This window comes from Watersipora subatra, unplaced genomic scaffold (genome assembly GCF_963576615.1).
Source record: "Watersipora subatra unplaced genomic scaffold, tzWatSuba1.1 SCAFFOLD_52, whole genome shotgun sequence".
Taxonomy (NCBI): Eukaryota; Metazoa; Bryozoa; class Gymnolaemata; order Cheilostomatida; family Watersiporidae; genus Watersipora; species Watersipora subatra.
The window spans coordinates 166,604-186,392 of NW_027045418.1; positions in this window are offsets into that span (position 1 = coordinate 166,604).

A 19,789-nucleotide genomic window follows, 5' to 3' on the forward strand; every position below is an offset into this window, starting at 1 on the left:
AACGTCTGACAAAACTGAAAAATGTAATTTTCCAATTTCAACCAAACATGCTAGAAATGCTCCAATTGAGCTAATTAGCTTATTGTGAGAATATTACAAACGTCTGACAACACTGAAAAATGTAAATTTCCAATTTCAACCAAACATGCTAGAAATGCTCCAATTGAGCTAATTAGCTTATTGTGAGAATATTGCAATTGTCTGACAAAAGTGAAAAATGTAAATTTCCATTTTTAACCAAACATGCTAGAAATGCTCCAATTGAGCTAATTAGCTTATTGTGAGAATATTACAAACGTCTGACAACACTGAAAAATGTAAATTTCCAATTTCAACCAAACATGCTAGAAATGCTCCAATTGAGCTAATTAGCTTATTGTGAGAATATTGCAATTGTCTGACAAAAGTGAAAAATGTAAATTTCCAATTTCAACCAAACATGCTAAAAATGCTCTAATTGAGCTAATTAGCTTATTGTGAGAATATTACAAACGTCTGACAAAACTGAAAAATGTAAATTTCCAATTTCAACCAAACATGCTAGAAATGCTCCAATTGAGCTAATTAGCTTATTGTGAGAATATTACAAACGTCTGACAACACTGAAAAATTCAAATTTCCAATTTCAACCAAACATGCTAGAAATGCTCCAATTGAGCTAATTAGCTTATTGTGAGAATATTACAAACGTCTGACAAAAGTGAAAAATGTAAATTTCCAATTTCAACCAAACATGCTAGGAATGCTCCAATTGAGCTAATTAGCTTATTGTGAGAATATTACAAACGTCTGACAAACATGATAAATATAAATTTCCAATTTCAACCAAACATGCTAGAAATGCTTCAATTGAGCTAATTAGCTTATTGTGAGAATATTAAAAACGTCTGACAAAACTGAAAAATGTAATTTTCCAATTTCAACCAAACATGCTAGAAATGCTCCAATTGAGCTAATTAGCTTATTGTTAGAATATTACAAACGTCTGACAAAACTGAAAAATGTAAATTTCCAATTTCAACCAAACATGCTAGAAATGCTCCAATTGAGCTAATTAGCTTATTGTGAGAATATTGCAATTGTCTGACAAAAGTGAAAAATGTAAATTTCCAATTTCAACCAAACATGCTAGAAATGCTCCAATTGAGCTAATTAGCTTATTGTGAGAATATTGCAATTGTCTGACAAAAGTGAAAAATGTAAATTTCCAATTTCAACCAAACATGCTAGAAATGCTCCAATTGAGCTAATTAGCTTATTGTGAGAATATTACAAACGTCTGACTAAAGTGAAAAATGTAAATTTCCAATTTCAACCAAACATGCTAGAAATGCTCCAATTGAGCTAATTAGCTTATTGTGAGAATATTACAAACGTCTGACAAACATGATAAATATAAATTTCCAATTTCAACCAAACATGCTAGAAATGCTCTAATTGAGCTAATTAGCTTATTGTGAGAATATTACAAACGTCTGACAAAACTGAAAAATGTAAATTTCCAATTTCAACCAAACATGCTAGAAATGCTCAAATTGCGCAAATAAGCCTACTGTAGGAATTTTACAAACGTCTGACAAAACTGAAAAATGTAAATTTCCAATTTCAACCAAACATGCTAGAAATGCTCCAATTGAGCTAATTAGCTTATTGTGAGAATATTACAAACGTCTGACAAAACATGATAAATGTAAATTTCCAATTTCAACCAAACATGCTAGAAATGCTCCAATTGAGCTAATTAGCTTATTGTGAGAATATTACAAACGTCTGACAAAACTGAAAAATGTAAATTTCCAATTTCAACCAAACATGCTAGAAATGCTCCAATTGAGCTAATTAGCTTATTGTGAGAATATTGCAATTGTCTGACAAAAGTGAAAAATGTAAATTTCCAATTTCAACCAAACATGCTAGAAATGCTCCAATTGAGCTAATTAGCTTATTGTGAGAATATTAAAAACGTCTGACAAAACTGAAAAATGTAATTTTCCAATTTCAACCAAACATGCTAGAAATGCTCCAATTGAGCTAATTAGCTTATTGTGAGAATATTACAAACGTCTGACAACACTGAAAAATGTAAATTTCCAATTTCAACCAAACATGCTAGAAATGCTCCAATTGAGCTAATTAGCTTATTGTGAGAATATTGCAATTGTCTGACAAAAGTGAAAAATGTAAATTTCCATTTTTAACCAAACATGCTAGAAATGCTCCAATTGAGCTAATTAGCTTATTGTGAGAATATTACAAACGTCTGACAACACTGAAAAATGTAAATTTCCAATTTCAACCAAACATGCTAGAAATGCTCCAATTGAGCTAATTAGCTTATTGTGAGAATATTGCAATTGTCTGACTAAAGTGAAAAATGTAAATTTCCAATTTCAACCAAACATGCTAAAAATGCTCTAATTGAGCTAATTAGCTTATTGTGAGAATATTACAAACGTCTGACAAAACTGAAAAATGTAAATTTCCAATTTCAACCAAACATGCTAGAAATGCTCCAATTGAGCTAATTAGCTTATTGTGAGAATATTACAAACGTCTGACAAAACTGAAAAATGTAAATTTCCAATTTCAACCAAACATGCTAGAAATGCTCCAATTGAGCTAATTAGCTTATTGTGAGAATATTACAAACGTCTGACAAAAGTGAAAAATGTAAATTTCCAATTTCAACCAAACATGCTAGAAATGCTCAAATTGCGCAAATAAGCCTACTGTAGGAATTTTACAAACGTCTGACAAAACTGAAAAATGTAAATTTCCAATTTCAACCAAACATGCTAGAAATGCTCCAATTGAGCTAATTAGCTTATTGTGAGAATATTACAAACGTCTGACAAACATGATAAACATAAATTTCCAATTTCAACCAAACATGCTAGAAATGCTCTAATTGAGCTAATTAGCTTATTGTGAGAATATTACAAACGTCTGACAAAACTGAAAAATGTAAATTTCCAATTTCAACCAAACATGCTAGAAATGCTCAAATTGCGCAAATAAGCCTACTGTAGGAATTTTACAAACGTCTGACAAAACTGAAAAATGTAAATTTCCAATTTCAACCAAACATGCTAGAAATGCTCCAATTGAGCTAATTAGCTTATTGTGAGAATATTGCAATTGTCTGACAAAAGTGAAAAATGTAAATTTCCAATTTCAACCAAACATGCTAGAAATGCTCCAATTGAGCTAATTAGCTTATTGTGAGAATATTACAAACGTCTGACAAAACTGAAAAATGTAAATTGCCAATTTCAACCAAACATGCTAGAAATGCTCCAATTGAGCTAATTAGCTTATTGTGAGAATATTGCAATTGTCTGACAAAAGTGAAAAATGTAAATTTCCAATTTCAACCAAACATGCTAGAAATGCTCCAATTGAGCTAATTAGCTTATTGTGAGAATATTAAAAACGTCTGACAAAACTGAAAAATGTAATTTTCCAATTTCAACCAAACATGCTAGAAATGCTCCAATTGAGCTAATTAGCTTATTGTGAGAATATTACAAACGTCTGACAAAACTGAAAAATGTAAATTTCCAATTTCAACCAAACATGCTAGAAATGCTCCAATTGAGCTAATTAGCTTATTGTGAGAATATTGCAATTGTCTGACAAAAGTCAAAAATGTAAATTTCCATTTTTAACCAAACATGCTAGAAATGCTCCAATTGAGCTAATTAGCTTATTGTGAGAATATTACAAACGTCTGACAACACTGAAAAATGTAAATTTCCAATTTCAACCAAACATGCTAGAAATGCTCCAATTGAGCTAATTAGCTTATTGTGAGAATATTGCAATTGTCTGACAAAAGTGAAAAATGTAAATTTCCAATTTCAACCAAACATGCTAGAAATGCTCTAATTGAGCTAATTAGCTTATTGTGAGAATATTACAAACGTCTGACAACACTGAAAAATTCAAATTTCCAATTTCAACCAAACATGCTAGAAATGCTCCAATTGAGCTAATTAGCTTATTGTGAGAATATTGCAATTGTCTGACAAAAGTGAAAAATGTAAATTTCCATTTTTAACCAAACATGCTAGAAATGCTCCAATTGAGCTAATTAGCTTATTGTGAGAATATTACAAACGTCTGACAACACTGAAAAATGTAAATTTCCAATTTCAACCAAACATGCTAGAAATGCTCCAATTGAGCTAATTAGCTTATTGTGAGAATATTGCAATTGTCTGACAAAAGTGAAAAATGTAAATTTCCAATTTCAACCAAACATGCTAGAAATGCTCTAATTGAGCTAATTAGCTTATTGTGAGAATATTGCAATTGTCTGACAAAAGTGAAAATTGTAAATTTCCAATTTCAACCAAACATGCTAGAAATGCTCTAATTGAGCTAATTAGCTTATTGTGAGAATATTACAAACGTCTGACAACACTGAAAAATTCAAATTTCCAATTTCAACCAAACATGCTGGAATGCTCCAATTGAGCTAATTAGCTTATTGTGAGAATATTGCAATTGTCTGACAAAAGTGAAAAATGTAAATTTCCAATTTCAACCAAACATGCTAGAAATGCTCCAATTGAGCTAATTAGCTTATTGTGAGAATATTACAAACGTCTGACAAAAGTGAAAAATGTAAATTTCCAATTTCAACCAAACATGCTAGAAATGCTCCAATTGAGCTAATTAGCTTATTGTGAGAATATTACAAACGTCTGACAAAACTGAAAAATGTAAATTTCCAATTTCAACCAAACATGCTAGAAATGCTTCAATTGAGCTAATTAGCTTATTGTGAGAATATTAAAAACGTCTGACAAAACTGAAAAATGTAATTTTCCAATTTCAACCAAACATGCTAGAAATGCTCCAATTGAGCTAATTAGCTTATTGTTAGAATATTACAAACGTCTGACAAAACTGAAAAATGTAAATTTCCAATTTCAACCAAACATGCTAGAAATGCTCCAATTGAGCTAATTAGCTTATTGTGAGAATATTGCAATTGTCTGACAAAAGTGAAAAATGTAAATTTCCAATTTCAACCAAACATGCTAGAAATGCTCCAATTGAGCTAATTAGCTTATTGTGAGAATATTACAAACGTCTGACAAAACATGATAAATGTAAATTTCCAATTTCAACCAAACATGCTAGAAATGCTCCAATTGAGCTAATTAGCTTATTGTGAGAATATTACAAACGTCTGACAAAACTGAAAAATGTAAATTTCCAATTTCAACCAAACATGCTAGAAATGCTCCAATTGAGCTAATTAGCTTATTGTGAGAATATTGCAATTGTCTGACAAAAGTGAAAAATGTAAATTTCCAATTTCAACCAAACATGCTAGAAATGCTCCAATTGAGCTAATTAGCTTATTGTGAGAATATTAAAAACGTCTGACAAAACTGAAAAATGTAATTTTCCAATTTCAACCAAACATGCTAGAAATGCTCCAATTGAGCTAATTAGCTTATTGTGAGAATATTACAAACGTCTGACAACACTGAAAAATGTAAATTTCCAATTTCAACCAAACATGCTAGAAATGCTCCAATTGAGCTAATTAGCTTATTGTGAGAATATTGCAATTGTCTGACAAAAGTGAAAAATGTAAATTTCCATTTTTAACCAAACATGCTAGAAATGCTCCAATTGAGCTAATTAGCTTATTGTGAGAATATTACAAACGTCTGACAACACTGAAAAATGTAAATTTCCAATTTCAACCAAACATGCTAGAAATGCTCCAATTGAGCTAATTAGCTTATTGTGAGAATATTGCAATTGTCTGACAAAAGTGAAAAATGTAAATTTCCAATTTCAACCAAACATGCTAAAAATGCTCTAATTGAGCTAATTAGCTTATTGTGAGAATATTACAAACGTCTGACAAAACTGAAAAATGTAAATTTCCAATTTCAACCAAACATGCTAGAAATGCTCCAATTGAGCTAATTAGCTTATTGTGAGAATATTACAAACGTCTGACAACACTGAAAAATTCAAATTTCCAATTTCAACCAAACATGCTAGAAATGCTCCAATTGAGCTAATTAGCTTATTGTGAGAATATTGCAATTGTCTGACAAAAGTGAAAAATGTAAATTTCCAATTTCAACCAAACATGCTAGAAATGCTCCAATTGAGCTAATTAGCTTATTGTGAGAATATTGCAATTGTCTGACAAAAGTGAAAAATGTAAATTTCCAATTTCAACCAAACATGCTAGAAATGCTCTAATTGAGCTAATTAGCTTATTGTGAGAATATTACAAACGTCTGACAACACTGAAAAATTCAAATTTCCAATTTCAACCAAACATGCTAGAAATGCTCCAATTGAGCTAATTAGCTTATTGTGAGAATATTGCAATTGTCTGACAAAAGTGAAAAATGTAAATTTCCATTTTTAACCAAACATGCTAGAAATGCTCCAATTGAGCTAATTAGCTTATTGTGAGAATATTACAAACGTCTGACAACACTGAAAAATGTAAATTTCCAATTTCAACCAAACATGCTAGAAATGCTCCAATTGAGCTAATTAGCTTATTGTGAGAATATTGCAATTGTCTGACAAAAGTGAAAAATGTAAATTTCCAATTTCAACCAAACATGCTAGAAATGCTCTAATTGAGCTAATTAGCTTATTGTGAGAATATTGCAATTGTCTGACAAAAGTGAAAATTGTAAATTTCCAATTTCAACCAAACATGCTAGAAATGCTCTAATTGAGCTAATTAGCTTATTGTGAGAATATTACAAACGTCTGACAACACTGAAAAATTCAAATTTCCAATTTCAACCAAACATGCTGGAAATGCTCCAATTGAGCTAATTAGCTTATTGTGAGAATATTGCAATTGTCTGACAAAAGTGAAAAATGTAAATTTCCAATTTCAACCAAACATGCTAGAAATGCTCCAATTGAGCTAATTAGCTTATTGTGAGAATATTACAAACGTCTGACAAAACTGAAAAATGTAAATTTCCAATTTCAACCAAACATGCTAGAAATGCTTCAATTGAGCTAATTAGCTTATTGTGAGAATATTAAAAACGTCTGACAAAACTGAAAAATGTAATTTTCCAATTTCAACCAAACATGCTAGAAATGCTCCAATTGAGCTAATTAGCTTATTGTTAGAATATTACAAACGTCTGACAAAACTGAAAAATGTAAATTTCCAATTTCAACCAAACATGCTAGAAATGCTCCAATTGAGCTAATTAGCTTATTGTGAGAATATTGCAATTGTCTGACAAAAGTGAAAAATGTAAATTTCCAATTTCAACCAAACATGCTAGAAATGCTCCAATTGAGCTAATTAGCTTATTGTGAGAATATTGCAATTGTCTGACAAAAGTGAAAAATGTAAATTTCCAATTTCAACCAAACATGCTAGAAATGCTCCAATTGAGCTAATTAGCTTATTGTGAGAATATTACAAACGTCTGACAAAACATGATAAATGTAAATTTCCAATTTCAACCAAACATGCTAGAAATGCTCCAACTGAGCTAATTAGCTTATTGTGAGAATATTACAAACGTCTGACAAAACTGAAAAATGTAAATTTCCAATTTCAACCAAACATGCTAGAAATGCTCCAATTGAGCTAATTAGCTTATTGTGAGAATATTGCAATTGTCTGACAAAAGTGAAAAATGTAAATTTCCAATTTCAACCAAACATGCTAGAAATGCTCCAATTGAGCTAATTAGCTTATTGTGAGAATATTAAAAACGTCTGACAAAACTGAAAAATGTAATTTTCCAATTTCAACCAAACATGCTAGAAATGCTCCAATTGAGCTAATTAGCTTATTGTGAGAATATTACAAACGTCTGACAACACTGAAAAATGTAAATTTCCAATTTCAACCAAACATGCTAGAAATGCTCCAATTGAGCTAATTAGCTTATTGTGAGAATATTGCAATTGTCTGACAAAAGTGAAAAATGTAAATTTCCATTTTTAACCAAACATGCTAGAAATGCTCCAATTGAGCTAATTAGCTTATTGTGAGAATATTACAAACGTCTGACAACACTGAAAAATGTAAATTTCCAATTTCAACCAAACATGCTAGAAATGCTCCAATTGAGCTAATTAGCTTATTGTGAGAATATTGCAATTGTCTGACAAAAGTGAAAAATGTAAATTTCCAATTTCAACCAAACATGCTAAAAATGCTCTAATTGAGCTAATTAGCTTATTGTGAGAATATTACAAACGTCTGACAAAACTGAAAAATGTAAATTTCCAATTTCAACCAAACATGCTAGAAATGCTCCAATTGAGCTAATTAGCTTATTGTGAGAATATTACAAACGTCTGACAACACTGAAAAATTCAAATTTCCAATTTCAACCAAACATGCTAGAAATGCTCCAATTGAGCTAATTAGCTTATTGTGAGAATATTGCAATTGTCTGACAAAAGTGAAAAATGTAAATTTCCAATTTCAACCAAACATGCTAGAAATGCTCCAATTGAGCTAATTAGCTTATTGTGAGAATATTACAAACGTCTGACAAAAGTGAAAAATGTAAATTTCCAATTTCAACCAAACATGCTAGGAATGCTCCAATTGAGCTAATTAGCTTATTGTGAGAATATTACAAACGTCTGACAAACATGATAAATATAAATTTCCAATTTCAACCAAACATGCTAGAAATGCTTCAATTGAGCTAATTAGCTTATTGTGAGAATATTAAAAACGTCTCACAAAACTGAAAAATGTAATTTTCCAATTTCAACCAAACATGCTAGAAATGCTCCAATTGAGCTAATTAGCTTATTGTTTGAATATTACAAACGTCTGACAAAACTGAAAAATGTAAATTTCCAATTTCAACCAAACATGCTAGAAATGCTCCAATTGAGCTAATTAGCTTATTGTGAGAATATTGCAATTGTCTGACAAAAGTGAAAAATGTAAATTTCCAATTTCAACCAAACATGCTAGAAATGCTCCAATTGAGCTAATTAGCTTATTGTGAGAATATTGCAATTGTCTGACAAAAATGAAAAATGTAAATTTCCAATTTCAACCAAACATGCTAGAAATGCTCCAATTGAGCTAATTAGCTTATTGTGAGAATATTACAAACGTCTGACTAAAGTGAAAAATGTAAATTTCTAATTTCAACCAAACATGCTAGAAATGCTCCAATTGAGCTAATTAGCTTATTGTGAGAATATTACAAACGTCTGACAAACATGATAAATATAAATTTCCAATTTCAACCAAACATGCTAGAAATGCTCTAATTGAGCTAATTAGCTTATTGTGAGAATATTACAAACGTCTGACAAAACTGAAAAATGTAAATTTCCAATTTCAACCAAACATGCTAAAAATGCTCAAATTGCGCAAATAAGCCTACTGTAGGAATTTTACAAACGTCTGACAAAACTGAAAAATGTAAATTTCCAATTTCAACCAAACATGCTAGAAATGCTCCAATTGAGCTAATTAGCTTATTGTGAGAATATTACAAACGTCTGACAAAACATGATAAATGTAAATTTCCAATTTCAACCAAACATGCTAGAAATGCTCCAATTGAGCTAATTAGCTTATTGTGAGAATATTACAAACGTCTGACAAAACTGAAAAATGTAAATTTCCAATTTCAACCAAACATGCTAGAAATGCTCCAATTGAGCTAATTAGCTTATTGTGAGAATATTGCAATTGTCTGACAAAAGTGAAAAATGTAAATTTCCAATTTCAACCAAACATGCTAGAAATGCTCCAATTGAGCTAATTAGCTTATTGTGAGAATATTAAAAACGTCTGACAAAACTGAAAAATGTAATTTTCCAATTTCAACCAAACATGCTAGAAATGCTCCAATTGAGCTAATTAGCTTATTGTGAGAATATTACAAACGTCTGACAACACTGAAAAATGTAAATTTCCAATTTCAACCAAACATGCTAGAAATGCTCCAATTGAGCTAATTAGCTTATTGTGAGAATATTGCAATTGTCTGACAAAAGTGAAAAATGTAAATTTCCATTTTTAACCAAACATGCTAGAAATGCTCCAATTTAGCTAAATAGCTTATTGTGAGAATATTACAAACGTCTGACAACACTGAAAAATGTAAATTTCCAATTTCAACCAAACATGCTAGAAATGCTCCAATTGAGCTAATTAGCTTATTGTGAGAATATTGCAATTGTCTGACTAAAGTGAAAAATGTAAATTTCCAATTTCAACCAAACATGCTAAAAATGCTCTAATTGAGCTAATTAGCTTATTGTGAGAATATTACAAACGTCTGACAAAACTGAAAAATGTAAATTTCCAATTTCAACCAAACATGCTAGAAATGCTCCAATTGAGCTAATTAGCTTATTGTGAGAATATTACAAACGTCTGACAAACATGATAAACATAAATTTCCAATTTCAACCAAACATGCTAGAAATGCTCTAATTGAGCTAATTAGCTTATTGTGAGAATATTACAAACGTCTGACAAAACTGAAAAATGTAAATTTCCAATTTCAACCAAACATGCTAGAAATGCTCAAATTGCGCAAATAAGCCTACTGTAGGAATTTTACAAACGTCTGACAAAACTGAAAAATGTAAATTTCCAATTTCAACCAAACATGCTAGAAATGCTCCAATTGAGCTAATTAGCTTATTGTGAGAATATTACAAACATCTGACAAAACTGAAAAATGTAAATTTCCAATTTCAACCAAACATGCTAGAAATGCTCCAATTGAGCTAATTAGCTTATTGTGAGAATATTGCAATTGTCTGACAAAAGTGAAAAATGTAAATTTCCAATTTCAACCAAACATGCTAGAAATGCTCCAATTGAGCTAATTAGCTTATTGTGAGAATATTACAAACGTCTGACAAAACTGAAAAATGTAAATTGCCAATTTCAACCAAACATGCTAGAAATGCTCCAATTGAGCTAATTAGCTTATTGTGAGAATATTGCAATTGTCTGACAAAAGTGAAAAATGTAAATTTCCAATTTCAACCAAACATGCTAGAAATGCTCCAATTGAGCTAATTAGCTTATTGTGAGAATATTAAAAACGTCTGACAAAACTGAAAAATGTAATTTTCCAATTTCAACCAAACATGCTAGAAATGCTCCAATTGAGCTAATTAGCTTATTGTGAGAATATTACAAACGTCTGACAAAACTGAAAAATGTAAATTTCCAATTTCAACCAAACATGCTAGAAATGCTCCAATTGAGCTAATTAGCTTATTGTGAGAATATTGCAATTGTCTGACAAAAGTCAAAAATGTAAATTTCCCTTTTTAACCAAATTGCTAGAAATGCTCCAATTGAGCTAATTAGCTTATTGTGAGAATATTACAAACGTCTGACAACACTGAAAAATGTAAATTTCCAATTTCAACCAAACATGCTAGAAATGCTCCAATTGAGCTAATTAGCTTATTGTGAGAATATTGCAATTGTCTGACAAAAGTGAAAAATGTAAATTTCCAATTTCAACCAAACATGCTAGAAATGCTCTAATTGAGCTAATTAGCTTATTGTGAGAATATTACAAACGTCTGACAACACTGAAAAATTCAAATTTCCAATTTCAACCAAACATGCTAGAAATGCTCCAATTGAGCTAATTAGCTTATTGTGAGAATATTGCAATTGTCTGACAAAAGTGAAAAATGTAAATTTCCATTTTTAACCAAACATGCTAGAAATGCTCCAATTGAGCTAATTAGCTTATTGTGAGAATATTACAAACGTCTGACAACACTGAAAAATGTAAATTTCCAATTTCAACCAAACATGCTAGAAATGCTCCAATTGAGCTAATTAGCTTATTGTGAGAATATTGCAATTGTCTGACAAAAGTGAAAAATGTAAATTTCCAATTTCAACCAAACATGCTAGAAATGCTCTAATTGAGCTAATTAGCTTATTGTGAGAATATTACAAACGCCTGACAACACTGAAAAATTCAAATTTCCAATTTCAACCAAACATGCTAGAAATGCTCCAATTGAGCTAATTAGCTTATTGTGAGAATATTGCAATTGTCTGACAAAAGTGAAAAATGTAAATTTCCAATTTCAACCAAACATGCTAGAAATGCTCCAATTGAGCTAATTAGCTTATTGTGAGAATATTACAAACGTCTGACAAAAGTGAAAAATGTAAATTTCCAATTTCAACCAAACATGCTAGAAATGCTCCAATTGAGCTAATTAGCTTATTGTGAGAATATTACAAACGTCTGACAAACATGATAAATATAAATTTCCAATTTCAACCAAACATGCTAGAAATGCTCTAATTGAGCAAATTAGCTTATTGTGAGAATATTACAAACGTCTGACAAAACTGAAAAATGTAAATTTCCAATTTCAACCAAACATGCTAGAAATGCTCCAATTGAGCTAATTAGCTTATTGTGAGAATATTACAAACGTCTGACAAAACTGAAAAATGTAAATTTCCAATTTCAACCAAACATGCTAGAAATGCTCCAATTGAGCTAATTAGCTTTTTGTGAGAATATTGCAATTGTCTGACAAAAGTGAAAAATGTAAATTTCCAATTTCAACCAAACATGCTAGAAATGCTCCAATTGAGCTAATTAGCTTATTGTGAGAATATTAAAAACGTCTGACAAAACTGAAAAATGTAATTTTCCAATTTCAACCAAACATGCTAGAAATGCTCCAATTGAGCTAATTAGCTTATTGTGAGAATATTACAAACGTCTGACAAAACTTAAAAATGTAAATTTCCAATTTCAACCAAACATGCTAGAAATGCTCCAATTGAGCTAATTAGCTTATTGTGAGAATATTGCAATTGTCTGACAAAAGTGAAAAATGTAAATTTCCATTTTTAACCAAACATGCTAGAAATGCTCCAATTGAGCTAATTAGCTTATTGTGAGAATATTACAAACGTCTGACAACACTGAAAAATGTAAAATTCCAATTTCAACCAAACATGCTAGAAATGCTCCAATTGAGCTAATTAGCTTATTGTGAGAATATTGCAATTGTCTGACAAAAGTGAAAAATGTAAATTTCCAATTTCAACCAAACATGCTAGAAATGCTCTAATTGAGCTAATTAGCTTATTGTGAGAATATTACAAACGTCTGACAACACTGAAAAATTCAAATTTCCAATTTCAACCAAACATGCTAGAAATGCTCCAATTGAGCTAATTAGCTTATTGTGAGAATATTGCAATTGTCTGACAAAAGTGAAAAATGTAAATTTCCAATTTCAAGCAAACATGCTAGAAATGCTCCAATTGAGCTAATTAGCTTATTGTGAGAATATTACAAACGTCTGACAAAAGTGAAAAATGTAAATTTCCAATTTCAACCAAACATGCTAGAAATGCTCCAATTGAGCTAATTAGCTTATTGTGAGAAAATTACAAACGTCTGACAAAACTGAAAAATGTAAATTTCCAATTTCAACCAAACATGCTAGAAATGCTCCAATTGAGCTAATTAGCTTATTGTGAGAATATTGCAATTTTCTGACAAAACTGAAAAATGTAAATTTCCAATTTCAACCAAACATGCTAGAAATGCTTCAATTGAGCTAATTAGCTTATTGTGAGAATATTAAAAACGTCTGACAAAACTGAAAAATGTAATTTTCCAATTTCAACCAAACATGCTAGAAATGCTCCAATTGAGCTAATTAGCTTATTGTTAGAATATTACAAACGTCTGACAAAACTGAAAAATGTAAATTTCCAATTTCAACCAAACATGCTAGAAATGCTCCAATTGAGCTAATTAGCTTATTGTGAGAATATTGCAATTGTCTGACAAAAGTGAAAAATGTAAATTTCCAATTTCAACCAAACATGCTAGAAATGCTCCAATTGAGCTAATTAGCTTATTGTGAGAATATTGCAATTGTCTGACAAAAGTGGAAAATGTAAATTTCCAATTTCAACCAAACATGCTAGAAATGCTCCAATTGAGCTAATTAGCTTATTGTGAGAATATTACAAACGTCTGACAAAACATGATAAATGTAAATTTCCAATTTCAACCAAACATGCTAGAAATGCTCCAATTGAGCTAATTAGCTTATTGTGAGAATATTACAAACGTCTGACAAAACTGAAAAATGTAAATTTCCAATTTCAACCAAACATGCTAGAAATGCTCCAATTGAGCTAATTAGCTTATTGTGAGAATATTGCAATTGTCTGACAAAAGTGAAAAATGTAGATTTCCAATTTCAACCAAACATGCTAGAAATGCTCCAATTGAGCTAATTAGCTTATTGTGAGAATATTAAAAACGTCTGACAAAACTGAAAAATGTAATTTTCCAATTTCAACCAAACATGCTAGAAATGCTCCAATTGAGCTAATTAGCTTATTGTGAGAATATTACAAACGTCTGACAACACTGAAAAATGTAAATTTCCAATTTCAACCAAACATGCTAGAAATGCTCCAATTGAGCTAATTAGCTTATTGTGAGAATATTGCAATTGTCTGACAAAAGTGAAAAATGTAAATTTCCATTTTTAACCAAACATGCTAGAAATGCTCCAATTGAGCTAATTAGCTTATTGTGAGAATATTACAAACGTCTGACAACACTGAAAAATGTAAATTTCCAATTTCAACCAAACATGCTAGAAATGCTCCAATTGAGCTAATTAGCTTATTGTGAGAATATTGCAATTGTCTGTCAAAAGTGAAAAATGTAAATTTCCAATTTCAACCAAACATGCTAGAAATGCTCCAATTGAGCTAATTAGCTTATTGTGAGAATATTACAAACGTCTGACAACACTGAAAAATGTAAATTTCCAATTTCAACCAAACATGCTAGAAATGCTCCAATTGAGCTAATTAGCTTATTGTGAGAATATTGCAATTGTCTGACAAAAGTGAAAAATGCAAATTTCCAATTTCAACCAAACATGCTAGAAATGCTCCAATTGATCTAATTAGCTTATTGTGAGAATATTACAAACGTCTGACAAAAGTGAAAAATGTAAATTTCCAATTTCAACCAAACATGCTAGGAATGCTCCAATTGAGCTAATTAGCTTATTGTGAGAATATTACAAACGTCTGACAAACATGATAAATATAAATTTCCAATTTCAACCAAACATGCTAGAAATGCTTCAATTGAGCTAATTAGCTTATTGTGAGAATATTGCAATTGTCTGACAAAAGTGAAAAATGTAAATTTCCAATTTCAACCAAACATGCTAGAAATGCTCCAATTGAGCTAATTAGCTTATTGTGAGAATATTACAAACGTCTGACTAAAGTGAAAAATGTAAATTTCCAATTTCAACCAAACATGCTAGAAATGCTCCAATTGAGCTAATTAGCTTATTGTGAGAATATTACAAACGTCTGACAAACTTGATAAATATAAATTTCCAATTTCAACCAAACATGCTAGAAATGCTCTAATTGAGCTAATTAGCTTATTGTGAGAATATTACAAACGTCTGACAAAACTGAAAAATGTAAATTTCCAATTTCAACCAAACATGCTAGAAATGCTCAAATTGCGCAAATAAGCCTACTGTAGGAATTTTACAAACGTCTGACAAAACTGAAAAATGTAAATTTCCAATTTCAACCAAACATGCTAGAAATGCTCCAATTGAGCTAATTAGCTTATTGTGAGAATATTACAAACGTCTGACAAAACATGATAAATGTAAATTTCCAATTTCAACCAAACATGCTAGAAATGCTCCAATTGAGCTAATTAGCTTATTGTGAGAATATTACAAACGTCTGACAAAACTGAAAAATGTAAATTTCCAATTTCAACCAAACATGCTAGAAATGCTCCAATTGAGCTAATTAGCTCATTGTGAGAATATTGCAATTGTCTGACAAAAGTGAAAAATGTAAATTTCCAATTTCAACCAAACATGCTAGAAATGCTCCAATTGAGCTAATTAGCTTATTGTGAGAATATTAAAAACGTCTGACAAAACTGAAAAATGTAATTTTCCAATTTCAACCAAACATGCTAGAAATGCTCCAATCGAGCTAATTAGCTTATTGTGAGAATATTACAAACGTCTGACAACACTGAAAAATGTAAATTTCCAATTTCAACCAAACATGCTAGAAATGCTCCAATTGAGCTAATTAGCTTATTGTGAGAATATTGCAATTGTCTGACAAAAGTGAAAAATGTAAATTTCCATTTTTAACCAAACATGCTAGAAATGCTCCAATTGAGCTAATTAGCTTATTGTGAGAATATTACAAACGTCTGACAACACTGAAAAATGTAAATTTCCAATTTCAACCAAACATGCTAGAAATGCTCCAATTGAGCTAATTAGCTTATTGTGAGAATATTGCAATTGTCTGACAAAAGTGAAAAATGTAAATTTCCAATTTCAACCAAACATGCTAAAAATGCTCTAATTGAGCTAATTAGCTTATTGTGAGAATATTACAAACGTCTGACAAAAGTGAAAAATGTAAATTTCCAATTTCAACCAAACATGCTAGAAATGCTCCAATTGAGCTAATTAGCTTATTGTGAGAATATTACAAACGTCTGACAACACTGAAAAATTCAAATTTCCAATTTCAACCAAACATGCTAGAAATGCTCCAATTGAGCTAATTAGCTTATTGTGAGAATATTGCAATTGTCTGACAAAAGTGAAAAATGTAAATTTCCAATTTCAACCAAACATGCTAGAAATGCTCCAATTGAGCTAATTAGCTTATTGTGAGAATATTACAAACGTCTGACAAAAGTGAAAAATGTAAATTTCCAATTTCAACCAAACATGCTAGGAATGCTCCAATTGAGCTAATTAGCTTATTGTGAGAATATTACAAACGTCTGACAAACATGATAAATATAAATTTCCAATTTCAACCAAACATGCTAGAAATGCTCTAATTGAGCTAATTAGCTTATTGTGAGAATATTACAAACGTCTGACAAAACTAAAAAATGTAAATTTCCAATTTCAACCAAACATGCTAGAAATGCTCAAACTGCGCAAATAAGCCTACTGTAGGAATTTTACAAACGTCTGACAAAACTGAAAAATGTAAATTTCCAATTTCAACCAAACATGCTAGAAATGCTCCAATTGAGCTAATTAGCTTATTGTGAGAATATTACAAACGTCTGACAAAACTGAAAAATGTAAATTTCCAATTTCAACCAAACATGCTAGAAATGCTCCAATTGAGCTAATTAGCTTATTGTGAGAATATTGCAATTGTCTGACAAAAGTGAAAAATGTAAATTTCCAATTTCAACCACACATGCTAGAAATGCTCCAATTGAGCTAATTAGCTTATTGTGAGAATATTAAAAACGTCTGACAAAACTGAAAAATGTAAATTTCCAATTTCAACCAAACATGCTAGAAATGCTCCAATTGAGCTAATTAGCTTATTGTGAGAATATTACAAACGTCTGACAAAACTGAAAAATGTAAACTTCCAATTTCAACCAAACATGCTAGAAATGCTCCAATTGAGCTAATTAGCTTATTGTGAGAATATTGCAATTGTCTGACAAAAGTGAAAAATGTAAATTTCCATTTTTAACCAAACATGCTAGAAATGCTCCAATTGAGCTAATTAGCTTATTGTGAGAATATTACAAACGTCTGACAACGCTGAAAAATGTAAATTTCCAATTTCAGCCAAACATGCTAGAAATGCTCTAATTGAGCTAATTAGCTTATTGTGAGAATATTGCAATTTTCTGACAAAAGTGAAAAATGTAAATTTCCAATTTCAACCAAACATGCTAGAAATGCTCCAATTGAGCTAATTAGCTTATTGTGAGAATATTACAAACGTCTGACAAAAGTGAAAAATGTAAATTTCCAATTTCAACCAAACATGCTAGAAATGCTCCAATTGAGCTAATTAGCTTATTGTGAGAATATTACAAACGCCTGACCAAACTGAATAATGTAAATTTTCAATTTCAACTAAACATGCTAGAAATGCTCCAATTGAGCTAATTAGCTTATTGTGAGAATATTACAAACGTCTGACAACACTGAAAAATGTAAATTTCCAATTTCAACCAAACATGCTAGAAATGCTCCAATTGAGCTAATTAGCTTATTGTGAAAATATTACAAACGTCTGACAAACATGATAAATATAAATTTCCAATTTCAACCAAACATGCTAGAAATGCTCTAATTGAGCTAATTAGCTTATTGTGAGAATATTGCAATTGTCTGACAAAAGTGAAAAATGTAAATTTCCAATTTCAACCAAACATGCTAGAAATGCTCCAATTGAGCTAATTAGCTTATTGTGAGAATATTACAAACGTCTGACAAAAGTGAAAAATGTAAATTTCCAATTTCAACCAAACATGCTAGAAATGCTCCAATTGAGCTAATTAGCTTATTGTGAGAATATTACAAACGTCTGACAAAACTGAAAAATGTAAATTTCCAATTTCAACCAAACATGCTAGAAATGCTCCAATTGAGCTAATTAGCTTATTGTGAGAATATTGCAATTGTCTGACAAAACTGAAAAATGTAAATTTCCAATTTCAACCAAACATGCTAGAAATGCTTCAATTGAGCTAATTAGCTTATTGTGAGAATATTAAAAACGTCTGACAAAACTGAAAAATGTAATTTTCCAATTTCAACCAAACATGCTAGAAATGCTCCAATTGAGCTAATTAGCTTATTGTGAGAAAATTACAAACGTCTGACAAAACTGAAAAATGTAAATTTCCAATTTCAACCAAACATGCTAGAAATGCTCCAATTGAGCTAATTAGCTTATTGTGAGAATATTGCAATTGTCTGACAAAAGTGAAAAATGTAAATTTCCAATTTCAACCAAACATGCTAGAAATGCTCCAATTGAGCTAATTAGCTTATTGTGAGAATATTACAAACGTCTGACTAAAGTGAAAAATGTAAATTTCCAAATTCAACCAAACATGCTAGAAATGCTCCAATTGAGCTAATTAGCTTATTGTGAGAATATTACAAACGTCTGACAAACATGATAAATATAAATTACCAATTTCGACCAAACATGCTAGAAATGCTCCAATTTAGCTAATTAGCTTATTGTGAGAATATTACAAACGTCTGACAAACATGATAAATGTAAATTTCCAATTTCAACCAAACATGCTAGAAATGCTCCAATTGAGCTAATTAGCTTATTGTGAGAATATTACAAACGTCTGACAAAACATGATAAATGTAAATTTCCAATTTCAACCAAACATGCTAGAAATGCTCCAATTGAGCTAATTAGCTTATTGTGAGAATATTACAAACGTCTGACAAAACTGAAAAATGTAAATTTCCAATTTCAACCAAACATGCTAGAAATGCTCCAATTGAGCTAATTAGCTTATTGTGAGAATATTGCAATTGTCTGACAAAAGTGAAAAATGTAAATTTCCAATTTCAACCAAACATGCTAGAAATGCTCCAATTGAGCTAATTAGCTTATTGTGAGAATATTAAAAACGTCTGACAAAACTGAAAAATGTAATTTTCCAATTTCAACCAAACATGCTAGAAATGCTCCAATTGAGCTAATTAGCTTATTGTGAGAATATTACAAACGTCTGACAACACTGAAAAATGTAAATTTCCAATTTCAACCAAACATGCTAGAAATGCTCCAATTGAGCTAATTAGCTTATTGTGAGAATATTGCAATTGTCTGACAAAAGTGAAAAATGTAAATTTCCATTTTTAACCAAACATGCTAGAAATGCTCCAATTGAGCTAATTAGCTTATTGT